Here is a 24307-nt window from a genome sequence, read left to right on the forward strand (position 1 = left end):
TTTTCTTTGTCAAAATTTCGAAAATTGTGTTTTTAATTTCAAAAATTTTTTAAGTTTGGTGTCTTTTAGTATTTTTATTTTAAAATTTTCGAAAGAGAAAATTTCACTCCCCTCCCCTGCGAGATGCTAAAATGACACTCCCCTCTCATCTATTTATAAAATATACATTTCCCTCCCTTATAACTTTTAACAAACCTTCTCTTTAATCCATTTTAAATTTTTTGTGTTAACTAAGGTTAACTTTATCTATTTTTCAAGAAAAAATAAATTATTTTTTACAAAAATATCATTTAGCAAAAATTTTATTTTTTTGTCATTAAATTTTGCTTACCAAAATACCTTTTAATAAATTATTTTTTATTGATTAAATTATATTTTTACCAAAATATTTTTAAAAAAATTTAATAATTAAATTATTTTTTCTAAGATACCTTTCAATAATTTTTTAATTATTAAATTATGATTTTACCAAAATTTTTGTTAATATTTTTTTATATATCAATATATATTAATTGTTATACATATTAACAATGGTAAAATTTTTTATTTAATATGAAAATAATATACATTGATATCAAAAAATTAATAGTAAAATATAGAAAAATGTTAACAAAAATTTTGGTAAAATCATAATTTAATAATTAAAAAATTATTGAAGGATATCTTAGAAAAAAATAATTTAATTATTAATTTTTTTAAAGATATTTTGGTAAAAATACAATTTAATCAATAAAAAAATAATTTATTAAAAGATATTTTGGTAAGCAAAATTTAATGACAAAAAAACAAATTTTTTTTTTAAATGGTATTTTTGTAAAAAAATAATTTATTTTTCTTGAAAAATCGATAAAGTTAACTTTAGTTAACACAAAAAAATTTAAAATGGATTAAAGAGGAGGTTTTCTAGAAGTTATAAGGGAGGAAAATGTACATTTTATAAATAGAGGGGAGGGGGTATCATTTTAGCATCTCGCAGGGGAGGGGAGTGAAATTTTCTCTTTTCGAAAATAGTGTCCTTGATCTTCAAAAGTTTTAAGTTTGGTGTCCTTTGTGTGTTCTTTATTCTCTTTAAAATTTTCGAATTGTTCTTGAGTGTTCTTTCTTGGTATTCAAGTTGTTCTTGTTTCTTTTCTTATTTTGATCTAAAAAGTTTTAAATTTGGTGTCTTTTGGTATTTTTCCTTTCAATTTTTGAAAATTTAGTATCTTAGATCTAAAAATTTTAAGTTTGGTGTCTTTTGGTTGTTTTTCACTTTCTTCATTAATTAAAAAAAAATATCTTTTCTATCTTTATTTAAAAATTATTTTCAAAAATTTCAAGCAAAATTTCAAATTTTAATTTCAAAATCATTATCTTATCTTATCTTTTTCAAAAATCAAATTTCAAATCTTATCTTTTTATATCTTATCATATCTTTCTTTTAATTTGATTTTTTCTTATCTTATCTTTCTTTTAAATTTTAAAATTCAAAACTTTTTCAAATCTTTATCTTATCTTTTGTTATCTTTCATTAAGTTTTAAATTATTATCTTATCTTATCTTAAATTTGAATTTCAAAATCAAATCTTTTCAAAAATAAAATCTTTTTCAAATCTTTAACTTATCTTGTTTTAAATTTCAAATTTTAAAATTCAAATTTTCAAAATCTTTATCTTATCTTAAATCAATTTCAAATTTCAAAATCTAACCTTTTTCAAAATTCAAATTTCAGTTTCTTATTTTATCTTAATTCAATTCAATTTTCAAAAATTCAAATTTGAAATTTTAAAATTCAAAATCAAAATTTTAAAATTCAAAGTTTTCAAAATTCAAAATTTTCAAATTTCAAATTTCAAAACTCAAAATTTTTAAATTTCAAATTTCAAATTTCAAAATCAAATCTTTTTCAAAATCTTTTCAAATCTTATCTTATCTTGACTTATTCTTTCAAATCTTAATCTTTCTTTTACTTTCTTTTTAAATTCAAATTTCAAATTTCAAAAATTTAATTTTCAAAATTCAATCTTCAAGTTTTCAAGTTCAAATCTTTTACTTTACTTTCAAATCTTATTGATTAGTTACTTACTTATCTTATCTTATTCTCTTTTCTACTCTTCTTTCTCTTTTCTCTTTTTCAAAATTTCCTAACTAATTCCTCTCTCTTCTATTTTCCAAAATCATCTACTTCTTTCTCCTCTCTTCTTTTTCGAAAACCACCTTTAAAATTGTCAAATCTTTTTAAGTAATTAGTTGTCATAAAATTTTCTTTTTTTTTTCGAAATTGATAATTAATTAAAAAATTTCTTTTTAATTTTAAAAATTTGAATTCCATCTCTCTCCCTCTACCTCTATTCTTCTTGTTTTCTCAAGACATCTTACTGGAAAGTGCTCTATACTCTGATATAGAGACACACACCTTCCAATTTTCTTGTTTCTTGACTGAGTGTACAGGAACAGGAAGAGTTCACCATGAACCCGAATGGGGATGAACAGTTCAGAAGAACTTTGGTGTCTTATACAGCCCCCACTCCTGACTTCTATGGAAGTAGCATTAGCATACCTCCTATTGGAGTAGCTAACTTTAAGTTCAACCCACAGTTAATCATTCTAGTGAAGCAAAACTACCAGTTTCATGGACTTCCACAAGAAGAGCCCATGGAATTCCTTGCAGAATTCCTGCAATTAGCTGACGCAGTATACACTGAGGGAGTAGACCAGGATGTCTACAAATTGATACTTTTTTCCTTTGCTGTTAAAGAACAGGCAAAGAGGTGGTTAGATAACCTACCCAAGTCTAGCTTGAAAACATGGAATCAGCTGGTGGCAAGTTTTTGAATCAATACTTTCTTCCATGGAAGCTGACCCAGTTGAGACTGGATATCCAAGGCTTCAAACAAGGAGATAATGAATCCCTTTATGATGCTTGAGTGAGATACAAGATGATGCTAAGGAAATGCCCTACTGAAATATTTTCAGAATGGGTAAAGTTAAACATCTTCTATTACGGACTCACAGATATGGCTAAGATGTCCTTAGACCATTTTGCTAGTGGTTCAATCCACATGAGAAAGACAATTGAGGAAGCTCACGAGCTCATTGAGATAGTTATCAGTAATCAGCATCTGTACTCAGTTGTTGAGACTTCAATGAAAGGAGAGGTTAAGACAGTATTCACTGAGTCAGACCCTCCTGAACAAAGTGAGTCATTAACCCAACAACCCTTGCACAACAAACATTGAAACTGGAAGAGATGTTGCAAGAAGCCTGAGCCTCTAACAAGAATATAGAGGCACAATTGAGTCAAGCTAGACAGCACTTGTCTGAACAGATAAGAGAAGAGTGCCAAGCTCTTCAATTAGAGAGTACCCTGAACACCCAGCCTCATACAGTAAGAGGCAGGGAAAGGAAGAAATGGCAGCAGATGAACAAGCTTCAGCCCAGGGTACCATCAAAGGCATTGAATGCCCAGAAAGGGATGGTAGCCAGGGCGTCCAATGCCCAAAAGGGGGCAGCCCAGGCATTGAATGCCAGCCTAAGGGAGACCAGACACGTGTAAGTGCTGAGAACACCTCTCCTAAGCAGGTTAGTGACCCTTCTTTAGGCACTATAGATACTCACTCTGCACCACTCATGGCCCTCGAGTATAAGGCAAAGTTACCATACCCTCAAACACTCTAGAAAGCAGAAAAGGATAGGTAATTTGTCAAATTGTTAGAAGCTTTTAAGAAGCTGGAGATCAAAATTCTCTTTGCAGAGGCTCTTAAACAAATGCCTTCATATGATAAGTTCATGAAGGAAATACTGAACAACAAGAGGGATTGGAGGGAAGTAGAGACAGTAGCTCTTACTAAGGAGTGCAATGCAGTCATTCAAAGGAACTTTCCTCAGAAACTGCAGAGATATAACAACCAGAGTTTTTCACAGTAAAACTGTTTTAATAAAATAATTTTTTAAGTGCCCAAAGTAGATTCAAAATTTAGAAGTTTTAAATTGAAATTATAAAGGTGAAATTTGAATTCAATAGATTTTTCTGAGATGGAAAACGTATCTTTTTTGAAAAGTTTTGTAAAAATGCGTACTAGCGCTTAAGCCGGAAGTACTAGCTCTAGTCTGTCCAGTACCGCGTATTTTGGAAAATAAGATTTTGAAAATTGATTTATTATTTTGAAAGGACAAAAATAATTTAGAATTGAAAACCGGACACTAATCTTAAAGGTTTTGGCCCAAAGTGCGCCAAACGGACCAAAAACGCTAACAGGTTGGACTGGACCCAAATTGGGCCCAAGACCCAACATATATATGCTCATTAAATAAGCATTTCAGCTCATTTCCACCCCAAAATAAGAAAGGGGGCGCTGCATAGAGAAGAGAGGAGAAGAGGGTGATGTTACTATTCATCATCACTTTTCAGGAGCCATAACTTGAGCTACGAAGCTCCGATTGACGAGCCATTTACAGCCACGCGAATCTCTCGTCGAGCTCTTCATTTCTATCTAAGCAAATATGGTAAGAAATCATGTCTCAAGCTTCAGTTTCCTACCCTAGTTTCTCTGTGTTTTTTGTTATAGTTTTTTAGTAGATTTTGTGGTTTTTGTTATTTAGGTGATCTCTATTAGTGGGTAACCGTTGGGCTTTACCTCAATCCCCTTTTGACAAGGTAATCCTCATATACTCTTATAGTTTTGTACGTTGTGGTTTCTAGGTTTTGATTTTGGGTGATATATGTGTTGTTAGTTTGAGCTTTGGTACTTTTTGGAGTTATCTTGGCTTTTTGGTGGTTTCGTGCGTGGAGGATAATCGACCAAGGTATGGTTTCGGTTTTCTCTATGTAACATATAATATTTTTGAAAACTTAGGCTAGTGGACCATAAGATAGGATTGAATAATGTTGGTGTATGCCTAATTATTTATGAAATTATGTATGATGAAGAGGATTATAGGAAATGTTGGAATGTATAACATATGTTTATGATACTTGTTGAAGGATATTGATGATTTATGATGTGTTATGATATACTATGATGATGGTTGTGGGTTTTGAATCTTATGGTTGGTGATGATATTGGATGGTGTTGATTTTGAGTTAATGTTGCATGAGGATGCATTATTGATGTTGAGCTATGATTGATGGTGGATGACTATTATGATGATGATGGTGGTAAGTGAAGTATTTATGTATGACGAATTATTGATGTGTGCCGTTGTTGCATATGGTTTGAGAGATTAATAGAATGAATGATGATTAGGTGTGAAAATGGTAAAATTGTGAATTTTAGGTGTGGAATGAATTGAAAGACATAGCGATATAATTTAGACACATTGGGGTTGGTTTGGATGTAGAGCAATTGATTTTGGATTGAGAGGTTTGGTGAAATAGAGTTTTAATGTTTTTGGTAAAAACGGATTTTTGGTGAACTTTGACGGATCATAACTTGAGCCTTAATTTTCAAAATTTGTTGAAATTTGCTTTTAATTAAAGTTCATTGAAAAATCTTTAAATGGATATAAAGTTTATAGGGAATGGATTTTTGTAGAGGAAGTTATGATCATTCAAAGTTTGGTGTCAAAATCTGAATTATGTGAATGCTGTAGAATTTGTGATTTCTGGTTTATGTGCGCACTCACACACGGGGTTATGGCTACTGTTGGGAGCGCTAGCACGCTCTTTGCGCACACACAACCAACGAAGCTTTGCAAGCTGTGCGCACGCACACCCCTGTGCGCATACACACGTTGGAAGGTGCACTCTGTATAGGGCATTCGCATGTCTTGTGCGGATGAACAGAGTTGAGATTTTCCCCATATGCGTACGTACACTGCCCTATTTTTCGATCAAAACCTTGTTTTTAACTATTTCACCTTTCCGACAAGCTTGTAAACTTCCGTAATACTTGTTTAAAACCTTTTTTCCAGTTTTAGGATCTTGAATCAAGGGAAAAAATAATAAAAGAATAGAAAGGGTATCTTAGTGATGAGTTAGAGCCGGTGACCTAGGTTTGTGATGAGCGGATAATTTATACGCTTTTTGGCATTGTTTTTAGTATGTTTTTAGTAGGATCTAGTTACTTTTAGGGATGTTTTCCTTAGTTTTTATGTTAAATTCACATTTCTGGACTTTACTATGAGTTTGTGTGTTTTTCTGTGATTTCAGGTATTTTCTGGCTGAAATTGAGGGACTTGAGCAAAAATCAGATTCAGAGGTTGAAAAAGGACTGCTGATGCTGTTGGATTCTGACCTCCCTGCACTCAAAGTGGATTTTCTGGAGCTACAGAACTCGAAATGGCGCGCTTCCAAATGCATTGGAAAGTAGACATCCAGGGCTTTCTAGAAATATATAATAGTCCATACTTTGGCCAAGAATTGATGACGTAAACTGGCGTTCAACGCTAGCCTTCTGCCCAAATCTGGCGTCCAGCGCCAGAAAAGGATCCAAAACCAGAGTTGAACGCCCAAACTGGCACAGAAACTGGCGTTCAACTCCACAAATGGCCTCTGCACGTACTACACTTAAGCTCAGCCCAAACACACACCAAGTGGGCCCCGGAAGTGGATTTATGCATCAATTACTTACTCATGTAAACCCTAGTGACTAGTTTATTAAAAATAGGACCTCTTACTATTGTATTAGGCATCTTTGGTCTCAGTTTTATTCCATTGTTCATCTTAGGAGACTATTGATCTCGTTTAGGGGGCTGGCCATCTCGGCCATGCCTGGACCTTCACTTATGTATTTTCATACGGTAGAGTTTCTACACTCCAAAGATTAAGGTGTGGAGCTCTGCTGTTCCTCAAAGATTAATGCAAAGTACTACTGTTTTCTATTCAATTCTTCTTATTTCGCTTCTAAGATATCCATTCGCACCCAAGAACGTGATGAAGGTGATGATTATGTGTGACGCTCATCATCCTTCTCCTTTATGAACGCGTGCCTGACAAACACTTCTGTTCTACATGAATTAAGCTAGAATGAATATCTCTTAGATCTCCTAACCGGAATCTTCGTGGCGTAAGCTAGAATGATGGCGGCATTCAAGAGAATCCAGAAGGTCTAAACCTTGTCTGTGGTATTCTGAGTAGGATTCAATGATTGAATGACTGTGACGAGCTTCAAACTCGCGATTGTTGGGCGTTAGTGACAGACGCAAAAGGAGGGTGAATCCTATTCCAGCATGATCGGGAACCGACAGATGAATAGCCGTGCCGTGACAGGGTGCGTGAGCATATTATTCACTGAGAGGAGGGGATGTAGCCACTGACAACGGTGATGCCCTTGCATACAGCCAGCCATGGAAAGGAGTAAGACAGATTGGATGAAGATAGCAGGAAAGCAGAGGTTCAGAGGAACGAAAAGCATCTCCATTCGCTTATCTGAAATTCCTACCAATGATTTACATAAGTATCTCTATCCCTATTTTATTATATAATATTCGAAAACACCATTATCACTTTATATCTGCCTGACTGAGATTTACAAGGTGACCATAGCTTGCTTCATACCAACAATCTCCGTGGGATTCGACCCTTACTCACGTAAGGTATTACTTGGACGACCCAGTGCACTTGCTGGTTAGTTGTATCGAAGTTGTGACAATTATAAATTAAGATCAAAGCACCAAGCTTTGGAGCCATTACCAGGGATTGTTCGAGCCTGGACATCACAATTTCGTGCACCAAGTTTTTGGCGCCGTTGCCGGGGATTGTTCGAGTTTGGACAACTAACGGTTCATCTTGTTGCTCAGATTAGGTAATTTTCTTTTTGTTTTCTTTTCAAAAAAAATTTTCAAAAACCTTTCAAAAATTCCTCACTTGTTTTCGAAAAAAAAAAATTTTACTAAAAATAATGTTTTCAAAAATAAATTATCCTATGGCTTCAAAATTTTTAAGAATGAATTCTAGTGTTTCATGAAGCATGTTGAAGCCTATCTGGCTGTAAAGCCATACCCAAACTGCTTTGGGATTGGCTAATCACTTCAGTGGAGTCATGCCCAATCCTTCTGGATAGGGTATGTCAGGCTTGTCATGTCTGAATTACACTCATATTTTTATTAAAGCTTGGCTGGCTATTAAGCCATGCCTGACCCTTTGATTGGAGCTTTAAGACTAACATGGCAAGATTCCTGGAATTCATATTAAAAATTTTGAAATCCTTATTTTTATTTTTCACAATAATTTTCGAAAAAAAAATAATAAATAAAAATACAAAAAAATTAGAAAATCATAAAAATCAAAAATATTTTTGTGTTTCTTGTTTGAGCCTTGAGTCATGTTATAAGTTTGGTGTCAATTGCATATGCATCTTGCATTTTTTCGAAAATATCATGCATTCATAGTGTTCTTCATGATCTTCAAGTTGTTCTTGGTAAGTCTTCTTGTTTGATCTTGATGATTTTTTGTTTTGTGTCTTTTCATGTTTATCATATGCATTCTTGAATTCTTAGTGCATAAGCATTAAAGAATTCTAAGTTTGGTGTCTTGCATGTTTTCTTTGCATTAAAAATTTTTCAAAATTGTGTCTATGATGTTCATCTTGACATTCAAAGTGTTCTTGGTGTTCATCTTGACATTCATAGCATTCTTGCATGCATCACATGTTTTGATCTAAAAATTTCATGCATTGCATAATTTTCACGTTTTCATAAAAATTCAAAAAAAAAAAATCAAAAAAATATCTTCCCCTTTTTCTCTCATCAAATTCGAAAATTTGAGTTGACTTTTTCAAAAATTTTTAAAATCAAGTTGTTTCTTATGAGTCAAATCAAATTTTCAATTTGAAAATCTTATCTTTTTCAAAATCTTTTTCAAAATTCAAAATCTTTTTCAAAATTCATGATTATTTTCGAAAATTCCAAAAAAATAATTTTCAAAAACCTTTTTCTTATTTTTATACCAAATTTTTGAAAATAACATAAACAATTAATGTTTTGATTCAAAAATTTGAAGTTTGTTACTTGCTTGTTAAGAAAGATTCAAACTTTAAGTTCTAGAATCATATCTTGTGATTTCTTATGAATCAAGTCATTAATTGAGATTTTAAAAATCAAATCTTTTTCAAAACTAATTTCTATCATATCTTTTCAAAAATATCTTCTCATCTTATCTTTTTCAAAAATTTGATTTTCAAAATATCTTTTCTAACTTCCTAACTTCTTATCTTTTCAAAATTGATTTTCAAAATTTGTTTCAACTAACTAACTAACTTTTTGTTTGTTTCTTAACTTTTTCAAAACTACCTAACTAACTCTCTCTCTCTAATTTTCGAAAATATCTTCCCTCTTTTTCAAAAACTTCTTTTTTATTAACTAATTATTTTTATTTTTTATATAAAAAAAATAATAAATAAATAAAAATATTTCGAAAAAAATACTAACCTTTTTCAAAAACTATTTTCAAAAATCACTAACTCTTTTTCAAAAATTGTTTTCGAAAATTCACTTCCCCCTCTCATCTTCTTCTATTTGTTTATTGATATACTAACATCTTTCCTTCAACTCTCCAAAAATCCGAACCCCCTCTCTCTCTGAGTTCAGATTTTCTTCCCTTCTTTTCTTCTACTAACACAAGGATCCCTATATTGTGGTATAAAGGATCCATATTATTATTACTATTTTTTCTGTGCCATCTTCTTTGTCATATGAGCAGGAGCAAGGACAAGAACATTCTTGTTAAAGTAGATCCAGAACCTGAAAGGACTCTGAAGAAAAAAATTAAGAGAAGCTAAAATACAACAATCCAGAGATAACCTTTCAGAAATTTTCGAACAGGAAAAGGAGATGGCAGCCGAAAATAATAATAATATAAGGAAGATGCTTGGTGACTTCACTGCACCTAATTCCAATTTACATGGAAGAAGCATCTCCATTCCTGCCATTGGAGCAAACAACTTTGAGCTGAAACCTCAATTAGTTTCTCTGATGCAGCAGAACTGCAAGTTTCATGGACTTCCATCTGAAGATCCCTTTCAGTTCTTAACTGAATTCTTGCAGATATGTGATACTGTTAAGACTAATGGAGTAGATCCTGAAGTCTACAGGCTCATGCTTTTCCCTTTTGCTGTAAGAGACAGAGCTAGATTATGGTTGGATTCTCAACCCAAAGACAGCCTGAACTCTTGGGATAAGCTGGTCACGGCTTTCTTAGCCAAGTACTTTCCTCCTCAAAAGCTGAGCAAGCTTAGAGCTGATGTTCAAACCTTCAGACAGAAAGAAGGTGAATCCCTCTATGAAGCTTGGGAAAGATACAAACAGTTGACCAAAAAGTGTCCTTCTGACATGCTTTCAGAATGGACCATCCTGGATATATTCTATGATGGTTTATCTGAGCTATCAAAGATGTCACTGGACACTTCTGCAGGTGGATCCATTCACCTAAAGAAAACGCCTGCAGAAGCTCAAGAACTCATTGACATGGTTGCTAATAACCAGTTCATGTACACTTCTGAAAGGAATCCTGTGAATAATGGGACGCCTATGAAGAAGGGAGTTCTTGAAGTTGATACTCTGAATGCCATATTGGCTCAGAATAAAATATTGACTCAGCAAGTCAATATGATCTCTCAGAGTCTGCATGGAATGCAAGCTGCATCCAACAGTACTCAAGAGGCATCTTCTGAAGAAGAAGCCTATGATCCTGAGAACCCTGCAATAGCAGAGGTGAATTACTTAGGTGAACCTTATGGAAACACCTATAACTCAACATGGAGAAATCATCCAAATTTCTCATGGAAGGATCAAAAGCCCCAACAAGGCTTTAATAATGGTGGAAGAAACAGGTTTAGCAATAGCAAGCCTTTTCCATCATTAACTCAGCAACAGACAGAGAACTCTGAACAAAATGCTTCTAATTTAGCAAATCTAGTCTCTGATCTATCTAAGGCCACTGTAAGTTTCATGAATGAAACAAGATCTTCCATTAGAAATCTGGAAGCACAAGTGGGCCAGCTGAGTAAAAGGATCACTGAAATCCCTCCTAGTACTCTCCCAAGCAATACAGAAGAGAACCCAAAAGGAGAGTGCAAGGCCATTGACATAAGCGCCATGGCCGAACCTGTGAGAAGAGGAGAGGACGTGAATCCCAAGGAGGAAGACCTCCTGGGACGTCCAGTGATCAATAAGGAGCTTCCCTCTGAGGAACCAAAGGAATCTGAGGCTCATCTAGAGACCATAGAGATTCCATTGAACCTCCTTATGCCCTTCATGAGCTCTGATGAGTATTCCTCTTCTGAAGAGAATGAGGATGTCACTGAAGAGCAAACTGCCAAGTTTCTTGGTGCAATCATGAAGCTGAATGCCAAATTGTTTGGCATTGATGCTTGGGAAGTTGAACCTCCCTTGTTCATCAATGAACTAAGTGATCTGGATCAACTGACATTGCCTCAGAAGAGACAGGATCCTGGAAAGTTCATAATACCCTGTACCATAGGCACCATGATCTTTAAGGCTCTGTGTGACCTTGGTTCAGGAATAAACCTCATGCCCCTCTCTGTAATAGAGAAACTGGGAATCTATGGGGTGCAAGCTGCTAAAATCTCACTAGAGATGGCAGACAGCTCAAGAAAACAGGCTTATGGACAAGTAGAAGATGTATTAGTAAAGGTTGAGGGCCTTTACATCCCTGCTGATTTCATAGTCCTGGATACTGGAAAGGAAGAGGATGAATCCATCATCCTAGGAAGACCTTTCCTGGCCACAGCAAGAGCTGTGATTGATGTTGACAGAGGTGAAATATTCCTTCAATGGAATGAGAACTCCCTTGTGTTTAAAACTCAAGGATCTCCCTCTGCAACCATGGAGAGGAAGCATAAAAAGCTTCTCTCCAAGCAGAGTCAACCAGAGCCCCCATAGTCAAACTCTAAGTTTGGTGTTGGAGAGTTTCAACAAAGCTCTGCACATCTGTGAGGCTCCCTGAGAGCCCACTATCAAGCTATTGACATTAAAGAAGCGCTTGTTGGGAGGCAACCCAATGTTTATCTAATTCTTATTTTTCATGTTTTCTTAGGTTCATGATCATGTGGAGTCACAAAATAAATAGAAAAATTGAAAACGGAATCAAAAACAGCAGAAGAAAAATCACACCCTGGAGGAGCATCTGTCTGGCGTTCAGCGCCAGAACAGAGCATGGTTCTGGCGCTGAACGCCCAAAATGGGCAGCTTCTGGGCGCTGAACGCCAGAACAGGCATGGTTCTGGCGTTCAACGCCAGAAATGGCACACAAATGGGCGTTGAACGCCCAAAATGGCCACCAACCTGGCGCTGAACGCCCAGAGTTGGGTACAAGGGCATTTTTACATGCCTAATGGTGCAGGGATGTAAATGCCTTGAACACCTCAGGATCTGTGGACCCCACAGGATCCACTCAGGATCTGTGGACCCCACAGGATCCACTCAGGACCTGTGGACCCCACAGGATCCCCACCTACCTCCACTCACTTCTTCCCACCACTCTCTTTCACACAACCCCATAAACACTCTTCCTTAAAAACCCCTCACCAATCACCTCAAGCTCTCTTCCCCACTAAACCTTCACCACTCACATCCACCCACTCTTCCCAATAAACCTACCTCATAAACTCCACCTACCTTCAAAATTCAAAACCAATTTCCCACCCAAACCCACCCATATAGCCGAACCTTAACCCCCCTCCCTTCCCTATATAAAGCCCTCCATTCTTCTTCAAACTCACACAACACAACCCCTCTATACCCTTCTTGGCCGAACCACATCACCCTCTCCCTCTCCTCCATTTCTTCTTCTTCATCATCTATTCTTTTGTTTATTGCTCGAGGGCGAGCAATATTCTAAGTTTGGTGTGGTAAAAGCATAGCTTTTTTGTTTTTCCATTACCATTGATGGCATCTAAGACCGGAGAATCCTCTAGAAGAGGGAAAGGGAAGATAAAAGCTTCCACATCCGAGTCATGGGAGATGGAAAGGTTCATCTCCAAAGCCCATCAAGACCACTTCTATGATGTTGTGGCCAAGAAGAAGGTGATCCCTGAGGTCCCTTTTAAACTCAAAAGAAATGAGTACCCGGAGATCCGACATGAAATTCAAAGAAGAGGTTGGGAAGTTCTAACAAAACCCATCCAACAAGTCGGCATCCTAATGGTTCAAGAGTTCTATGCCAATGCATGGATCACCAAGAACCATGATCAAAGTAAGAACCCGGATCCAAAAAACTATGTTACAATGGTTCGGGGGAAATACTTAGATTTTAGTCCGGAGAATGTGAGGTTGGCGTTCAACTTGCCATACATGGAAGAGAACGCACGCCCCTACACAAGGAGAGTCAACTTTGATCAAAGGTTGGACCAAGTCCTTATGGACATATGTGTAGAAGGAGCTCAATGGAAGATTGACTCCAAAGGCAAGCCGGTTTAACTAAGAAGATTGGACCTCAAGCCTATAGCTAGAGGATGGTTGGAGTTTATTCAATGCTCAATCATTCCCACTAGCAACCGGTCTGAAGTTACTATAGACCGGGCCATCATGATCCATAGCATCATGATTGGAGAAGAGGTGGAAGTTCATGAGATTATACCTCAAGAACTCTACAAGGTGGCTGACAAGTCCTCCACCATGGCAAGGTTAGCCTTTCCTCACCTCATTTGCCACCTATGCAATTCAGCGGGGATTGACATAGAGGGAGATATCCTCATCAAAGAGGACAAGCCCATCACTAAGAAAAAGATGGAGCAAGCAAGAGAGCCCAGTCATGGAGCTCAAGAGGCGCAAGAAGCTCATCACCATGAGATTCTGGAAATGCCTCAAATGCACTTTCCTCCACAAAACTATTGGGAGCACATCAACACCTCCCTAGGAGAACTGAGTTCCCATATGGGACAACTAAGGGTGGAACATCAAGAGCACTCCATCATGCTTCATGAAATAAGAGAAGATCAAAAAGCAATGAGGGAGGAGCAACAAAGACAAGGAAGAGACATAGAAGAGCTCAAGGACATCATTGGTTCCTCAAGAAGGAAACGCCACCATCACTAAGGTGGATTCATTCCTTGCTCTTACTTCTTCTGTTTTTCGTTTTCTATGTTATGTACTTATCTGTGTTTGTGTCTTCATTACATGATCATTAGTAGTTAGTAAACTCTGTCTTAAAGTTATGAATGTCCTATGAATCCATCACCTCTCTTAAATGAAAAATGTTTTAATTCAAAAGAACAAGAAGTACATGAGTTCGAATTTATCCTTGAACTTAGTTTAATTATATTGATGTGGTGACAATGCTTCTTGTTTTCTGAATGTATGCTTGAACAGTGCATATGTCTTTTGAAGTTGTTGTTTAAGAATGTTAAATATGTTGGCTCTTGAAAGAATAATGACTAGGAGACATGTTATTTGATAATCTGAAAAATCATAAAAATGATTCTTGAAGCAAGAAAAAGCAGCAAAGAACAAAGCTTGCAAAAAAAAAAAGGGCGAAAAAAAATAGAAAGAAAAAGAAAAAGCAAGCAGAAAAAGCCAATAACCCTTAAAACCAAAAGGCAAGGGCAATAAAAAGGATCCCAAGGCTTTGAGCATCAGGGGTTAGGAGGGCCTAAAGGAATAAAATCCTGGTCTAAGCGGCTAAACCAAGCTGTCCCTAACCATGTGCTTGTGGCGTGTAGGTGTCAAGTGAAAACTTGAGACTGAGCGGTTAAAGTCAAGGTCCAAAGCAAAAACAAAGAGTGTGCTTAAGAACCCTGGACAACTCTAATTGGGGACTTTAGCAAAGCTGAGTCACAATCTGAAAAGGTTCACCCAATTATGTGTCTGTGGCATTTATGTATCCGGTGGTAATACTGGAAAACAAAGTGCTTAGGGCCACGGCCAAGACTCATAAAGAAGCTGTGTTCAAGAATCATCATACTGAACTAGGAGAATCAATAACACTATCTGAACTCTGAGTTCCTATAGATGCCAATCATTCTGAACCTCAATGGATAAAGTGAGATGCCAAAACTATTCAAGAGGCAAAAAGCTATAAGTCCCGCTCATATGATTGAAGCTATGTTTCATTGATAGTTTGGAATTTATAGTATATTCTCTTCTTTATATCCTATTTGATTTTCAGTTGCTTAGGGACAAGCAACAATTTAAGTTTGGTGTTGTGATGAGCGGATAATTTATACGCTTTTTGGCATTGTTTTTAGTATGTTTTTAGTAGGATCTAGTTACTTTTAGGGATGTTTTCCTTAGTTTTTATGTTAAATTCACATTTCTGGACTTTACTATGAGTTTGTGTGTTTTTCTGTGATTTCAGGTATTTTCTTGCTGAAATTGAGGGACTTGAGCAAAAATCAGATTCAGAGGTTGAAAAAGGACTGCTGATGCTGTTGGATTCTGACCTCCCTGCACTCAAAGTGGAGTTTCTAGAGCTACAGAACTCGAAATGGCGCGCTTCCAATTGCATTGGAAAGTAGACATCCAGGGCTTTCCAGCAATATATAATAGTCCATACTTTGGCCAAGAATTGACGACGTAAACTGGCGTTCAACTCCAGCCTTCTGCCCAAATCTGGCGTCCAGCGCCATCCAAAACCAGAGTTGAACGCCCAAACTGGCACAGAAACTGGCGTTCAACTCCACAAATGGCCTCTGCACGTGCTACACTTAAGCTCAGCCCAAACACACACCAAGTGGGCCCCGGAAGTGGATTTATGCATCAATTACTTACTCATGTAAACCCTAGTGACTAGTTTATTATAAATAGGACCTCTTACTATTGTATTAGGCATCTTTGGTCTCAGTTTTATTCCATTGTTCATCTTAGGAGACCATTGATCTCGTTTAGGGGGCTGGCCATCTCGGCCATGCCTGGACCTTCACTTATGTATTTTCATACGGTAGAGTTTCTACACTCCATAGATTAAGGTGTGGAGCTCTGCTGTTCCTCAAAGATTAATGCAAAGTACTACTGTTTTCTATTCAATTCTTCTTATTTCGCTTCTAAGATATCCATTCGCACCCAAGAACGTGATGAAGGTGATGATTATGTGTGACGCTCATCATCCTTCTCCTTTATGAACGCGTGCCTGACAAACACTTCTGTTCTACATGAATTAAGCTAGAATGAATATCTCTTAGATCTCCTAACCGGAATCTTCGTGGCGTAAGCTAGAATGATGGCGGCATTCAAGAGAATCCGGAAGGTCTAAACCTTGTCTGTGGTATTCTGAGTAGGATTCAATGATTGAATGACTGTGACGAGCTTCAAACTCGCGATTGTTGGGCGTTAGTGACAGACGCAAAAGGAGGGTGAATCCTATTCTAGCATGATCGGGAACCGACAGATGAATAGCCGTGCCGTGACAGGGTGCGTGAGCATATTATTCACTGAGAGGAGGGGATGTAGCCACTGACAACGGTGATGCCCTTGCATACAGCCAGCCATGGAAAGGAGTAAGACAGATTGGATGAAGATAGCAGGAAAGCAGAGGTTCAGAGGAACGAAAAGCATCTCCATTCGCTTATCTGAAATTCCTACCAATGATTTACATAAGTATCTCTATCCCTATTTTATTATATAATATTCGAAAACACCATTATCACTTTATATCTGCCTGACTGAGATTTACAAGGTGACCATAGCTTGCTTCATACCAACAATCTCCGTGGGATTCGACCCTTACTCACGTAAGGTATTACTTGGACGACCCAGTGCACTTGCTGGTTAGTTGTATCGAAGTTGTGACAATTATAAATTAAGATCAAAGCACCAAGCTTTGGAGCCATTACCAGGGATTGTTCGAGCCTGGACATCACAATTTCGTGCACCAGTTTGGAAGGTTTGTGTAACTTCTAGTTTTGAGTGGGGCGTGTTGTGTTGTGAAGTATGTGGCTGAAGGGATTTTTGAGAAGTTGGAAACTGGTGATGGATGTGACGAGTTGAAGGTTTGGAAACGAATGAGGAAATTATTGGATTATATGGGAGTGTGTGGAGCCTATATCTCCGGTGTAGCGGATTTCTCTACTGCATGATTAGTTGTTGTTAAGAGTGTGCAGGGCCTATATCCCTGGCGTAGCAGATTTTTCTGCTGCATGAGTAGTTATTGTTGTTTCCTTCTCTGTTGCATGAAGTGTGCGGGGCCTATATCCCTGGCGTAGTAGACTCCCTATTGCATGAGTGTGCAGGGCACTATATCTCTGGCGTAGCAGATTTGCTGCTGCATGAGTGTGCAGGACACTATATCTCTGGCATGGCAGAAAAGGCTACATCCGGAAGGATGTGTCAGGTTGGCATTTACGGACTGACAAGTGATAGCACGAGCGAATAGGACAGGCATTCATCATATGTATCTCTTATGTGCTTGTTTGCTTTGATTACTTGAGTTTGCCTAACTGTGTAATATACCTATTTGCTTCTTGAATTACTTGTTATATATGATTACTACCTGTGTTTTACTTGCTTGCATTATCTGTCATTGTCTGGTGTTGAGGTGGTGAGGTGGGCGGTGGCGATGAGATCGCTCGGAGGGTAGGTTGGTGAAGGCTGTGGGACAGCGGTGACTAATTTTAGTTAGAAATCCCTAAGTTTAGATACCTTTGTTTAGTATTTATAGTTTAAGTTATTTATTTCGTTAAGCCTGAATATCTGTTTGGTATGAAGCTCTAGGATTGCCTCCGGCATCCAGGAGTCTTATATCTTACATTACTGGGCATTGTTACCATACTGAGAACCTCCGGTTCTCATTCCATACTTTGTTGTTATTTTTTAGATACAGGTCACAACCCACCTCGGTGAGTTGTTTCGATGGTGACAGAGCGGAAGATCCTGGATATGTTTTGGAGTCCTTTTTGATTACTTTGTATTAATCTCTCACTTTTGTATTTATTTTGCCTAGAGGCTTACTTTGAGGGAGAAAAACTTGTATAAGTTGTTTTAAATTTCATAATTCTGTACTGTCTGTGTATAGCTAGCCGGCTCAAACTCCACTAGTCGTGGCTAGATCTTTATACTATCATACTCTTTTATTTTGTTATATTATATTTATTTCTTGTGCGTTAAGTTTGTAGCTTCGTGTGTATGGTTTGCTGATATAGAAAAATTTATTTTCCGTTAATAACTACCGGCAAGTGGACCGGGTTGTATCAAGTAATAAAACTCACTAGAGAGTGAGGTCGATCCCATGAGGATTAACGGATTAAGCAAACAATAGTTAATTGATTATCCTAGTTAGACTTCAGATTGGAGTAATAAGCAAACAGGAAATGTAAATTACTAGAAATTAAAAGAAAGCAATAAAGTATAGAAAGATAAAATGACAAAAGTGCAGAAAGTGTAGACAACCATGAAGTAAATAAAAGATAAAAGAAGCATTGGGATCAAGATATATTGCATTCTCTGGATCAAGTTCATTCTCATCTCTTCCTCAATCAATGCATTCATGATCTCCTTGGCAATCTTAAGTGATTGGATCCCAATTCCTTGGCAATCCAATCTTTCTAAGCTTGAACAATTTCCCAATTCCTTGATTTAATTGCTCATGGGAAGAGATGAACTTTGGTCACTGATTATACCACACACTTTCATAGATCAAAGTATTGGTAGGATTACATGTCACTATATCTATACAACCTCCAACCTAACCCGATGTGAGAAAGCGTTTCTAGCATGATTTCCTCATTCCTCTTCCAAGGTTCAGAGGAAATCCAAGTATAAACAATTTCTCTTCTGAGACAATTGCTCAATTAGATGAAGATCGAAACTTTTCAAGCAAAATCAAGAGAAAAGAAAGAGGAAGAAGAATGAAAACTATAATTGATCCATTAAATAACAATAGAGCTCTCTAACCCAATGAAAAGAGTTAGTTGTTCATTGCTTTGTTCAAACAGAAAACAAAGAAAGTGCATAAAAATAAAGATGAAGATTAAGAAATTAAAACTGAAATTGAAACTTCAAAATTCATAAATGAATATTACAAACTGGAACTAAACTACTACTAAGGAAGAAAAGAAAAGAAAAGGAAAGAAAAGTGTATAAGGGGAGGGGTCCGAAGACCCACTCCCAGTGGTGTGTGCCAGGGGATGTGTGTGTGCGTGATTCTGGACTCCCCCTCCAACCTAGAGTATCTCCTCCAATCCAGCTAATGCCTATATATAGGCTTACAAACTAAAAATTGAAAATACAAATTACAAATGAAAATTCCTAATCTAGATGCTTCTTGTGCTTTGGATTGAGTGATGCTAATGGGCTCTGCTTGCTTGAAGGGTGAGTGAATGATCAGGGCCTTAAGTGGTGCTGCAATTGTTCAAAAATGCTCCCAGGCCCTCTTCAGCGTTCGAATCAGCGTTGGCATGCAAACGTTCACTCCAACGCTCTTCCTCGTGTGTGCACGCACAAGGTAGTGTGCGTGGGCACACTGGCAAATTTCCTCTTGTGTGTACGCACACTCACCTGTGCATACGCCCACTAGCAAAAATTTCCAATGCTAGCGTTTGTTGTGAGCGTTGGAGGAAGCGTTGGTGGGCTAACGTTCTACTTGTGCGTACGCACACATGCCAATTCTCTTCTTGTGCGTATGCACACTGCTCCGTGCGTACGCACACATGGTGATTCTTCCGGCTTCCAACTTTTTAGATGTATCGAGAACGTTGGGGGTAACGTTGGTTCACCAACATTCCCTCCAACGTTTGCACCACTTTTTTATACAATGTTATGCCTGAGTCTTGGAAAATTGCCTAGCAACGTTGGTGAGCCAACTTTGGCCACCAACGTTGCTTCCTCTGCTTCTCTCTCACCCTTCCTCTGCTTCTACTTTACTTATCATCAAACAAATAAGTATATCAAAGTAATATACAAGATGATCTCTATTATACTAAGTGTGCTAATAATGCTCAAAATCATAACTTCACTTTGTGTGATCTATTTCATCATATTTACCCTGTATATTAACTAAAATTCACTTATGCTTGAGATTTTGTTTCATGTAAATATTTTTCATGCTTTTACTCATTTATTAAAAAAATTTGTATGAAAACTAAACTAAATTCTACTGAAATGACAACTAAAAATAGGCAATGATGCACCCACATCATTTGCACTTTTCGAATCTTGTTTTTGAGCTGTATCCTTCATCGGGCTTCTTGAATATATTACTTCTTCTATATATTATATGTATAAGCCTTAGACTTGTCATAACTTTTGATCAACCTTTTCTTTACGACGCGAGGTAAGGCTTAGGGTAATTAGGGTGTTACATTTATAAGTGGTATCCGAGTGGTTCGTCCTCGTGAGCCTGAGGGATGGACCGATTGTGCTTCAATGCATATTCTGTGTCTTTTTCTTTGATGCTATTAGGTTATCTTTTTGATATTGCATAGCATGCTTGTTTGTGAGTGCCTTTTGGGATAATTGAAGCACTAGGCTTTTGATATTGAGACTGATCACCTTGATATCGATTGTTTGGTGTAGACAGGAACCCTAATGGCTACTCGCGGATGAGGTCGTACGCATTCACGAGGACATGATAGAAATGGGCAACTGGCAGATAACCATGCCAAGTTCATGGCGGCAATGGCTAATCTTGCGAATACCATGGAGGCGAATGCTGCTGCGACTCTGCAAGCTGTGCAGAGGTTAGGTCAACCAGCTGGAAACGGAAATGGTGATGGAAATGAGAATGAAAATGCAGAAGGAAACGGTGATAACATTGGAGGTGCTCCGATGACTTTGGCTTCATTTCTCAAGGTTCATCCACCAAGTTTCAGAGGTTCAACCAATCCTACGGAAGCAAATAATTGGTTCCAGGCCATGGAGCCTGCATTACAAGCACATCATGTTCCAAATAACCAGTATGTGGAGTTTGCTGCATATCAGCTTTTGGGAGAGGCTCAGCATTGGTGGCAAGGACAATGCTGCTTGCTACAGCTTCAGAATACCGACATTCCTTGGGATGTATTCCAAACGGCTTTCTACAAGAAGTACTTTCCTGAATCTGCAAAGCAATGGAGTTGGAGCTTATGCAGCTAAAGTAAGGTTCTTTGTCTGTGGCGGACTATACTAGCCGATTTGAGAAGCTCTGTAGGTTTTCTAGGGTGTGTCAGGGTGCCTCAAAGACCTATGAAAGTTGGAAGTGCATTAAATATCAAAAGGGCTTGAAGGATAACATCATGACTGTTGTGGCTCCTTTGGAGATTTGAATCTTCTCCGATCTTGTGAACAAGGTGAGAGTTATTGAGGAATGTGCAAAGACGGTAGCCTCGTTAAGGGACACTCGTGAAGGAAACACTAATAGGGAACGTGACGATTACCTTGCATCGAGGGGACACAGCTTTAAAGGAAATGGGAACTTCGGAAGGGACAACGATCCTCAGTTTCACCATTTGAGGGGAGGTCATCTGTGTTTTACTTATGGGAAGCCTGGACACATATCCAAGTACTGCCACCGTGGGAGGAACCGAGATATGGGTAGGAGTCAGCAACCAGGCCGAGTTTTCACTATGGATGCAGGAGAGGTGACGGAATCGGATTCGCTGATGAGAGGTAAGCACATAAAGTTGTTGTGATATGTTATTAGGACCTAGTTGGCTTAGTTTTATCTTAGGGAAGGTTGTCGTAAGTTTGGTCGAACTTAGAAATTTGTTGGAGGGGCCAAGAGAATGAGGCTTTTAATGCATGTAGCCGAGTAATTCGGATTTTTAATGACGATAATCAAAGTGACGCAGCGGATGGAGAGAGGAAATATCGACACAGTAGAGTGCTTCGAGGAGGATATATCGAGTAATTCAAATTTTCAAGGGCGAAAATTTTATTAGGAGGGGAGGATGTAAGAACCGGAGTTTTTCACAGTAAAACCGTTTTGATAAAATAATTTTTTAAGTACCCGAAGTAGATTCAAAATTTAGAAGTTTTAAATTGAAATTATAAAGGTGAAATTTGAAGTCAATAGATTTTTCTGAGATGGAAAACGAATATTTTTCAAAATGTTTTGTAAAAATGCGTACTAGCACTTAAGTTGGCAGTATCGGCTCTAGTCTGTCCAGTACCACGTATTTTAGAAAATAAGATTTTGAAAATTAATTTATTATTTTGAAAGGTTTTGGCCCAAAGTGGAACAAACGGACCAAAAATGCTAACGGGTTAGACCGGCCCAAACTGGACCCAAGGCCTAACATATATATGCTCATTAAATGAGCATTTCAGCTCATTTCCATCCCAAAATAAGAAAGGGGGCGCTGCATAGAGAAGAGAGGAGAAGAGGGTGATGTTACTATTCATCATTACCTTCCGGGAGCCATAACTTGAGCTACGAAGCTCCGATTGACAAGCCGTTTGTGGCCATGTGAAGCTCTCGTCGAGCTCTTTATTTCTATTTAAGCAAATCTGGTAAGAAATTGCATCTCAAGCTCCAGTTTCCTGCCCTAGTTTCTGTGTGTTTTTTGTAATAGTTTTTGAGTAGATTTTGTGGTTTTGGTTGTTTAGGTGATCTCTAGTAGCGGGTAATCGTTGGGCTTTGCCCCAATCTTCTTTTGACAAGGTAAAGTTCCTCATATACTCTTATAGTGTTGTATGTTGTGGTTTCTAGATTTTGATTTTGGGTGATATATGTGTTGTTAGTTTGAGCTTTGGTGCTTTTGGAGTTATCTTGGCTTTTTGGTGGTTTCGTGCGTGGAGGATAATCGGCCAAGGTATGGTTTCACTTTTCTCTATGTAATATGTAATATTTCAGAAAACTTAGGCTAGTGGACCATAAGATAGGATTGAATGATGTTGGTGTATGCCTAATTATTTATGAAATTATGTTGTATGATGAAGAGGATTATAGGAAATTTTGGAATGTATAACATATGTTTATGATACTTGTTGAAGGATATTGATGATTTATGATGTGTGATGATATATTATGATGATAGTTGTGGGTTTTGAATCTTCTTGTTGGTGATGATATTGGATGGTGTTGATTTTGAGTTAATGTTGCATGAGGATGCATTATTGATGTTGAGCTATGATTAATTGTGGATGACTATTATGATGATGATGATGGTGGAAAATGAAGTATTTATGTATAAGGAATTATTGATGTGTGGCGTTGTTGTATATGGTTTGAGAGATTAATAGAATGAATGATGATTAGGTGTGAAAATGGTAAAATTGTGAATTTTAGGTGTGGAATGAATTGAAAGACATAGGGATATAATTTAGACACATTAGGGTTGGTTTGGATGTAGAGCAATTGATTTTGGATTGAGAGGTTTGGTGAAATAGAGTTTTAATGTTTTTGGTAAAAATAGATTTTTGGTAAACTTTGATTTATCATAACTTGAGCTTTAATTTTCAAAATTTGTTGAAAATTGCTTTTAATTAAAGTTCATTGAAAAATCTTTAAATGGATATAAAGTTTGTAGGGAATGAATTTTTGTAGAGGAAGTTATGATCATTCAAAGTTTAGTGTCAAAATCTGAATTACGTGAATGCTGCAGAATTTGTGATTTCTAGTTTGTGTGCGTACGCACAGCCTTGTGCGCATGCACATCCTGTGTGTTTTTGAAAGTGTGAGCATGCACACACGGGGTTATGGCTACTGTTGGGAGTGCTAGCACGCTCTGTGCGCACACACAACCAACGAAGCTTTGCAAGCTGTGCGCACGCACACGTTGGAAGGTGCACTCTGTTGAGGGTGTTCACACGCCTTGTGTGGATAAACAGAGTTGAGATTTTCCCCCCTGTGCGTACGCACACCTCTATGCATACACACATGTCTTGAAAATTTTTCTGGGCATGCGAACGCACACCCTTGTGCGTACACACACTGCCCTGTTTTTCGATCAAAACCTTATTTTCAACTGTTTCACCTTTCTGGAAAACTTGTAAACTTCCGTAATACTTGTTTAAAACCTTTTTGCCAGTTTTAGGATCTTGAATCAAGGGAGAAAATAATAAAAGAATAAAAAGGGTATCTTAGTTATGAGTTAGAGCCAGTGACCTAGGTTTGAAAGGTTTGTGTAACTTCTAATTTTGAGTGGGGCGTGTTGAGTTGTGAAGTGTGTCGCTGAAGTTATTTTTGAGAAGTTGGAAACTGGTGATGGATATGACAAGTTGAAGGCTTGGAAATGAATGAAAAAATTATTGGATTATATGGGAGTGTGCGGAGCCTATATCTCCGGCGTAGCAGATTTCTCTGCTGCATGATTAGTTATTGTTAAGAGTGTGCAGGGCCTATATCCCTGGCATAGCAGATTTCTCTGCTGCATGAGTAGTTATTGTTGTTTCCTTCTCTGTTGCATGAACTGTGCGGGGCCTATATTCCTGGCGTAGTAGACTCCATACTTCATGAGTGTGCAGGGCACTATATCTCTGGCGTAGCAGATTCGCTGCTGCATGAGTGTGCAGGGCACTA

The 24307-nt window shown here is 37.4% G+C and overlaps 1 non-coding gene across 1 annotated transcript; it reads right to left on the reverse strand.

Annotated features, from left to right (window-relative positions):
• Positions 1 to 10146: 10146 nt before the first annotated feature.
• Positions 10147 to 10254, reverse strand: LOC112745484 (small nucleolar RNA R71). Its single transcript, XR_003173411.1, has one exon. It is a non-coding gene; the product is annotated as a small nucleolar RNA R71 (small nucleolar RNA).
• Between the last annotated feature and the right edge of the window lie 14053 nt (positions 10255 to 24307).

The sequence above is a fragment of the Arachis hypogaea genome, chromosome 14 (genome assembly GCF_003086295.3).
Source record: "Arachis hypogaea cultivar Tifrunner chromosome 14, arahy.Tifrunner.gnm2.J5K5, whole genome shotgun sequence".
NCBI lineage: Eukaryota > Viridiplantae > Streptophyta > Magnoliopsida > Fabales > Fabaceae > Arachis > Arachis hypogaea.